Genomic DNA, 7,754 nt, shown 5'->3' on the forward strand with positions numbered 1-7,754 from the left:
AGTTATCATCTCTAAAAAGAGCATATAAAGAATGCACAGGCATCAGAACCCAACTGAGGAAAACATAATTTGGGCCTTAGCTGAACTCTCAAAGGGTGTTTGGAGAGCTGGGATGATAAATTTTATATGAAGAGAGAAACGATCCCAATTATTCAAGCGCACTTCACTGAGCAACTGGGATATTGTTGCCCAATTCATTAAACTTTAACAAATAATCTCATTGATTGCGAATGACTCGGATAACCGTTAGCAACATAATGTTATCCATAACAATAATATGAATTCTAAAGATCAATATGCTTCTAAAAAGATCATCTTTACTTAATAACAGATGCATAATTTTCAGTCTCTGAAGAGCATGTAGTGAGACACCATGGTGGGGTTATATATTCCATCTTACAATGAATAATTTTAATTGGCCTCAGCGTAACACATGAAAAGATCATTCCCTGTGGCATATGACCTAAAATGTAAAGTTTAGGACAGATATGCAGGGTAAGAAATGAGAATCCTTTACAATTAACATTAAAAATTCTTCAGTATTTACCTCCAAATACCAGCACTGAATATAGGAATGAAGTGAATCATTCTAGAAAGGACAGAATTTTTCATGAATGATCTATTATTCAGGATGTCTCTGTCTTGAATGACATTTACAAATGACAAATAGGATGCTCGCTCCTGACTTCATGACCTTGCTAATATAGAATATCCTGCCCTCCTTTCCATGAGTCTGATGCTATGACTTAGTAAAGGTTCATCTCAAGTTCAGCTCTTCTCTAATATTGTCATTCAGAATTAATATCTGCTTTTCACAATCACCCCAAACATATGTGGAAATTACTTTGTGTGTGGCATTTCGTTATCCAGCAAATACTTATTGAGCACATACTAAAAAGGGCAACATGATTCCAGGAACCAATTTGTTTTGGCAAAACAGAAAGGCTTCTGGGTGAAGGGAAGTTACTTCCCAGTGTTGGCGCCTGCTGACAAATGACTATGTAAATGAACAAATCAGATAATCAAATCACAGATGCACTAGAAAGAGAAGTTTTATTTAAATTTGACAAGCAGGGAGGAAGATAAAATTATATTTAAACTGAGAGAGCAATGATAGGGGGAAAAAAAGTTAATCCAATCCGGATGTGGAATGTCCAAGCCAAGTGAATATGCTTGTCATCTAACAGGGATGTGGTTGGAGATCCGAGGAACAAAGAGATATAAACAGCTGCTACATAGTCTCTCAGTAGGCTGGAAAATTAAATAAAGATCAGTCAGGAGAGGTCTCCATTGTTCAGGGTGTATTTGAAAAGCAAGCGGACAAATGTTAAAACTGATGCTGTACGAACAGCAAGCAAGTCTAAAATGGTACCCAACTGTGAGAAGGGAGGGTCATGTGTCACCTGGGTTGTCTTGGTGAGAAAAGGAAGGAGACTGAAGGGGAGATGGGAAGAAATGGACAGACTCAGGGTGTGCTTATTAAGATGAATGTCATGCTTCTGAAACTGAGCAGAAGACTAAATATGTTTCTTCAGGTACTGAGAAGATGTTTCACTCACTAAAATATGCTTCTCTGGTTGTGCATAGCCATGGGACTCGTAATCACACAAAACAGCGAGAAAAGCAGAAGAAATTCTTTTCCTGGAATTTGCAAAACAGAGCATTTGCTGAACATCATCTTGATGAGTTTTCTCAGCCAAACAATAGAAAGCCCTTTCATGGGTAGGGAACTAGCAACAGAGAATAATAAGCAGTCCAAGGTTTTGCATTGGGCATCAAATCAGAATTCAGAGGACAGAATCCCTCGCTCATGACTCTTCCACACAGTCGACCCGCCCACCCTTATAAAATCTCACACAAACTGACCAAAGATAAGCATACCAAAATTGCATCAAATGACAACATTTTGTAGCTATCACCTGGGGTTTTGAAAGAGGAAGCTGTGGAGAAAAATAAATCATTGCATTATTTAGGACACAATTCTAGGACTCTATCGCTAAACAGGCGAAAGTTTCCTCCAGAAAAAGACATGAGGAGGTTAGCATTTAAACATCAATAGTAACAAAAGACATGCTCAAGGAACACAGTGCGAGTTAAAAGAAAGTTTTCTGAGTGGCTATACAAGAAAATATCATTTCATAGTGATAATATCAGACAGCCTTCAAAGATGTGGGATTTGAGCTGAGCACCAAAAGAGATTTTTGACAAACTTCCATTTTATTATTAAAAATGCATGACAATAGCTACTCTCTGTGGCTATTCTGTCAGTGATTGCCATTTGCCACCCATGGCTATTGAGGGTCTCAAATATGCATAGTGTGAATGTGAAATATGTTTCAAGCACAAAATAGATGCCAGATTTGAGGCAGTCTATACAAGGGGGAAAAGAAAGATGTAAAATCCCTCAATAATTTTTATGTTTGTTACCAATTAGAATTTTGAATACACATTAGGGTAAAATATATTAGTTAAATCATCTTTATTTCTTTTTTACTTTTGAAGTTTCTACTACAAAATTTAAAATTTATTGTCTCCCATTCCTGATTCACTTCATAATTCTATTGCACAGTACTGATCTGATAGACTGTAGATTTACTCCAGGTTCATAAAATCCAGCTGAAGGATGAAAAAAAAACTGAAATGGCAAAGTTCTGTAAATATTCTGTGTCAACTGCTTGCTCTTTTGTCTAGATTCATAGGGAATTCTTTCCGCTTTTAAATATGGGAGCAATTTTTTTTCATGCTTAGAATAGCTATTCCCTCCCCTTCTATCATAGTTATGAGACTCCTTAGGGGATATAAATCTTTCACTCCCCATGCTCAGGGAAAGAATGTCAGAAAGCTAATCGTTTCAAAGAATTGGCAAGTAGCACAAATATTTGGTGTTTAATGAGTTTCAGTTTATCTATATTAATAAATACTACTTATCTTTTAAACTCAGAGTGTGCTAGGCAAAACAAAATAGCAACTTCAAGTTCTGTTTTTTAGTAAGCTGCAGTATAAGATTGTTCTTAAAGAGAGTCTTTTTCTGACCCTCCCAAAGCTAAAGATGTTGGGAGACATTGCCTCACTTCCCCCTATCTTTCTTGAGCTGTTATTGTAATATTATTTCTTGAGCATCCTTCCCCATAGTTGAGGTTCTGCCAGAACATAGCCACCCTAAAGATGAGAATGTGCTGCTAGGAAATGACCTCTTCCAACATTGCGTAATGAATCTGTTAAGGGAATGAACTCTGTCCCAAAGGTCATTCTACATTTCAGTCTAAATGCATATCAAACAACAACATCCTTTTTTTTTTTTTTTTTTTTTTTGGTTTTTTTTTTTTTTTTTTTGGTTTTTTGTTTTTTTTTTTTTTTTTGGTTTTTCGAGACAGGGTTTCTCTGTGTAGCTTTGCGCCTTTCCTGGAACTCACTTGGTAGCCCAGGCTGGCCTCGAACTCACAGAGATCCGCCTGCCTCTGCCTCCCGAGTGCTGGGATTAAAGGCGTGCGCCACCACCGCCCGGCTACAACAACATCCTTTTTAAAAGATCTCATTCTTGCCTTTCTTCTATGCTTAAACTACAATTGACTACAGTATCATAAGAGAGAGGCCAATTACATGTTTTTCCTGTGGAATAATGCTCTTCTAAACTGTACAGAGTACTGTTTGGCCAATCTCAAGGCAGAATAAGGTTAGGCAGGTACATTCAAACGGAAGACAGAGATGAAGGGTGGAGTCAAAAGAGATGCCAGCCCACCACTCAAGGAGCAACATACCAACAGACTGGTAACGCCATGGCCACAAGGCAATACATAGACGGTTAATTTAAGATGAAAGAGCTAGCTAGCAAGAAGCCTGAGCCATAGATCCAACAGTTTGTAAATAATATTAAGACTCTGAGTGATTATTTTATAAGCTGCTGTGGGTCAGACGGGACACAGGAAAGGTTCCAGCTACAATTGGTACCCAGAAGTGGTGGCAAGAGTTTACACCTAAAACCTGAGAGAACTTAAGAAGAGATGCTAGAATGGAGCCACACTGGGCTTCCTGGTCGGTCTCATAGTCTCATGCCAGCAGCAACATAGAGAGGAGTCTCCCGACAGCTGACAGCGGCCATGAGCTAAGTGGTTTGGCAGGCTCCCGTAGTCTCTCCTATAGGCCCCAGTATAGAAGGGCTTCTCCCAGCCCCTACCATTGCCTGTGGGCTTGAGAGCACAGTCCTGGACTTAAAAATACAGGCATGCTACTTAATACTGCTTCCCAGAATTGGGGAAGTAAGTATGACTCCTTGGTACCTGTGCCACGTTGAAAAGCTGAGTGGGGTGGAGCCAGAGGCCAGGACTGCTGCTTCAGTCCTAGCCATGCTACAGTTTAAATCAATGGTCAGGGAATGATTACAGAGACACAATAAAACAGACTCAGATGGGAAAAAAAAAAAAACCCTAACGGGTTACAGTGTCTTTCAAAAATAAACTTAGGCTTGAGAAAGAGAAGAAAAGGGGTAGAGAAAGTCCTTAAAAAGAAATAGGGTAATTTTTTTAAAAAGCCACATAAAGATAGAAAATACACAGGATCTGCATACTGTATATTATTGTGCTGTCTTTTGGATTTTTAACTACAGAGAGACATTTGATTGTGGGAACTGCTAAGGTACACCAACATATATATTTTAAAGGTATCTTGACTTCAAAGTTTGGGTCTAAGGATATGTTGCTTTGGAAAAGAGGTTCTGCTTTTGTTTCCACAGAAGAGGAGAACCTTTGGACTGCTTCCAGGTTAATACGGTTTGATCGAACAAGACCCTCCGAAAAAATCTCCAATGGGAACAGATGACCCAGATGATCCAACATTTCAGAGTGCCTTTGTTGCAGTTTCCTCTGAGTTCTGCGTCCAGAAAGGCTTCAAGGCTGCTGGCTGAAATGACCCAGTCTCACATACTCCAGTCAGAACTTGATCATAATCCTAAATATTTTCTGGATCCCCATAAGATTACCAGTGCCCCCAATCAACAGGAAGTAGCCTAGAATACTACGACCACATTCCCCAAAAATGGATTAGAATGTTGGTTATTAATTGTTATGGATAATGGTCAGGAAAAAAGCTAAACAAAGGAGATTAGATTCAGTGGTTTTGTTTTGAATAATAAGGGGGAAATGCTGTAGGATAACGCTCTTATACACTATAAAGATTTGTCATTCCTATTGGTTTAACGAAACACTGATTGGCCAGTAGCCAGGCAGGAAGTGGTAGTCATGGTGAACAGACCAAGAGAAGGCTGGGGAGAGGAAAGGCAGAAACAAAAACAACAGCCAGATGCAGAGGAAGTAAGATGAGAATGCTGGACTGAGAAAAGGTACCAAGCCACATGGCTAAATATAGACAAGAATTATGGGTCAATTTAAGTATAAGAGCTAGTTAGTTATAAGCCTGAGTAATAGGCCAAACAGTTTATAATTAATATAAGCCTCTGTGTGTTTATTTGGAGCTGAATGGCTGCAGGACCAGGCAAGACAGAAACTTCTGGCTACATATTTTGTCTGATTAGATCAAGATTGGGTACATACCATGTTTGTCCTTCTGAGTCTGGGTTACCTCATTCAGGATATTTTCTAATTCCATCCATTTGCCTGCAAACCTCATGATGTCATTGTTTTTCTCTGCCGAGTAGTACTGTACTGTGTATATGTACCACATTTTGGAAAAAGTACAGAGACAACTAGCCAAAATAGTGGAAACACATGAACTGTGGACCAATAGCTGAGGAGCCCCCGTGGTACTAGACTAGGCCCTCTGGATAAGCAAGACAGTTGTTTAGCTTGAACTGTTTAGGGGGCCCCCAGGCAGTGGGATGGAGACCTGTCCCTAGTACATGAGCCAGCTTTTTGAAGCCTAGTGCCTATGGTGAGACACTTTGCACAGCCTTTGTGCAGGGAGGAGGAGCTTGGACCTGCCTCAACTAATGTACCAGGCTCTTCTGACTCCCCATGGGAGACCTTGTCTTGGAGAAGGTGAGAATGGGGGGGTGGGATAAGGAGGAAGGCTGGGGGGCAGAAGGAGAGAGGACAGGGTAATCTGTGGTTGGTATATAAAATGAATAGGAAATCTCTTAATAAAAAAGAAAGAGCTTGAAAGAAAAAAAGATTGGATATCTACTTCAGTCTAGAGCAATCATATTCCATTCCTTAGAGATTTAGGTAGAAAATGCCCCTATGGCTGCTCATATACCATCTATGCCTAGAAGATGAGTAGGTCAATGTTCTACTTAGCATTTGAGCTGTTTGGTAGGGAAATTTTGTCTTTGGGGAAAAAGAATTAAAAAAAAAAAACAATAGTGTAGTGGGTAGCTGTTCCAGCCCTGACCTTGAAACACTGCCCCCTAGTGTGACAGCAAGTAAGTGTCACACCTGCCCCAGGGGGCATGGCCAAGAAGAGACCCCTTAAGACCCAAGGCATATATGTGTTTGGCTCTCTTTCTCTCTTTCTTGATCCCTGGTGGTTCTGGAGGCTGGATTGTACCTCATCTCTTCCAGATCCTGTAATCAACCCCTTATTGGCTGTAAGTTACCCCAGAAATAAACCTCTCTTGATTACCAGATAAACCTCTCTTGATTACCAGATAAACTACATAGAATTGCCTCATTAGTAATGATACAATAGCTTACACAAATGAACAGAAAGAAGCAGAAATACAGAAATGAAAATTGTATAGATTCTCAGTGACTTTTTATCTAAGTATTGTTCTTCCTAACATTTGGCCCTTGTTTTCTGCCTGGTACCCTGTGTTAAAATAATCAATATTTCTCTATTGTTTCAACTTACCAGATTGTTGTAGGTTATTTGCAGCTAATTCTATAGGACAAGATAGAAGAAGCTCTTGTGCATTACCTATCTTAGCCCTGTTGTCTCTGAGCTTGCCTGCACTCACACCAGCTTAAACCCTGTTGTCTCTGAGCTAGCCTGCACTCACACCAGTTTAACCTCTTTTGTCTCTGAGCTAGCCTGCACCCATACCAACTTAACCTCTGTTGTCTCTGAGCTAGCCTGCACTCACACCAGCTTAGACTCTGTTGTCTCTGAGCTGGTCTGCACCCACACCAGCTTAGCCTCTGCCTAGCCTACAAGTCATTGCTCAAGAAAAAAGTGATAACTGAAGAAAATAAAATTCTCCAACTACCTGTGTTTACCCGATGATACTGTTTCTAAAGTATGATTTAGATGACACAGGACACCCAGGGTTTCCTAGCAGATGTTAGCACCACACGGATCTGGTGCAACCAATTTCACCAAGGCCAGGAAAAGGGGAAAAAAAATTCACAAAAGCCTCTTCCAAGAAGAAAAAAAAAACACATATAAACTATGGACTTTTATTTTTAATTTTCCATAGAAGAATTCTTAAAAAGTTATTGGCATTATGTTTCTAACATAATTTATGCAGTGGATAAAATCAGAAGGGAAGAAGGCCTTTTTCCAATCTTAGAGCTCCTACTCCTTTTCCCAGAGTCCAGAAGTTTGCCTTCTAAGTTGGAGCCACACCCCTACGTCTACTTTATGTTCAACATACTTCTTTTCTCAACAGAAAGAAATCTAATGGTAAACTTTTAGTGGAATAATAATTATGTCACTAAAAGTCTGTTTTACATGAAATTTGGTCTCTATAAACACACTGATTGGTTTCAGTTGATTAGAATTCAGCTGGCTGGTCTATTTAAACCTGTTCGCCCATTCTAACTCCCCTTACATTCTAATTTCTGTGTTAACACATTTTCTTCTAA

The sequence above is a fragment of the Peromyscus maniculatus genome, chromosome 18 (genome assembly GCF_049852395.1).
Source record: "Peromyscus maniculatus bairdii isolate BWxNUB_F1_BW_parent chromosome 18, HU_Pman_BW_mat_3.1, whole genome shotgun sequence".
Taxonomy (NCBI): Eukaryota; Metazoa; Chordata; class Mammalia; order Rodentia; family Cricetidae; genus Peromyscus; species Peromyscus maniculatus.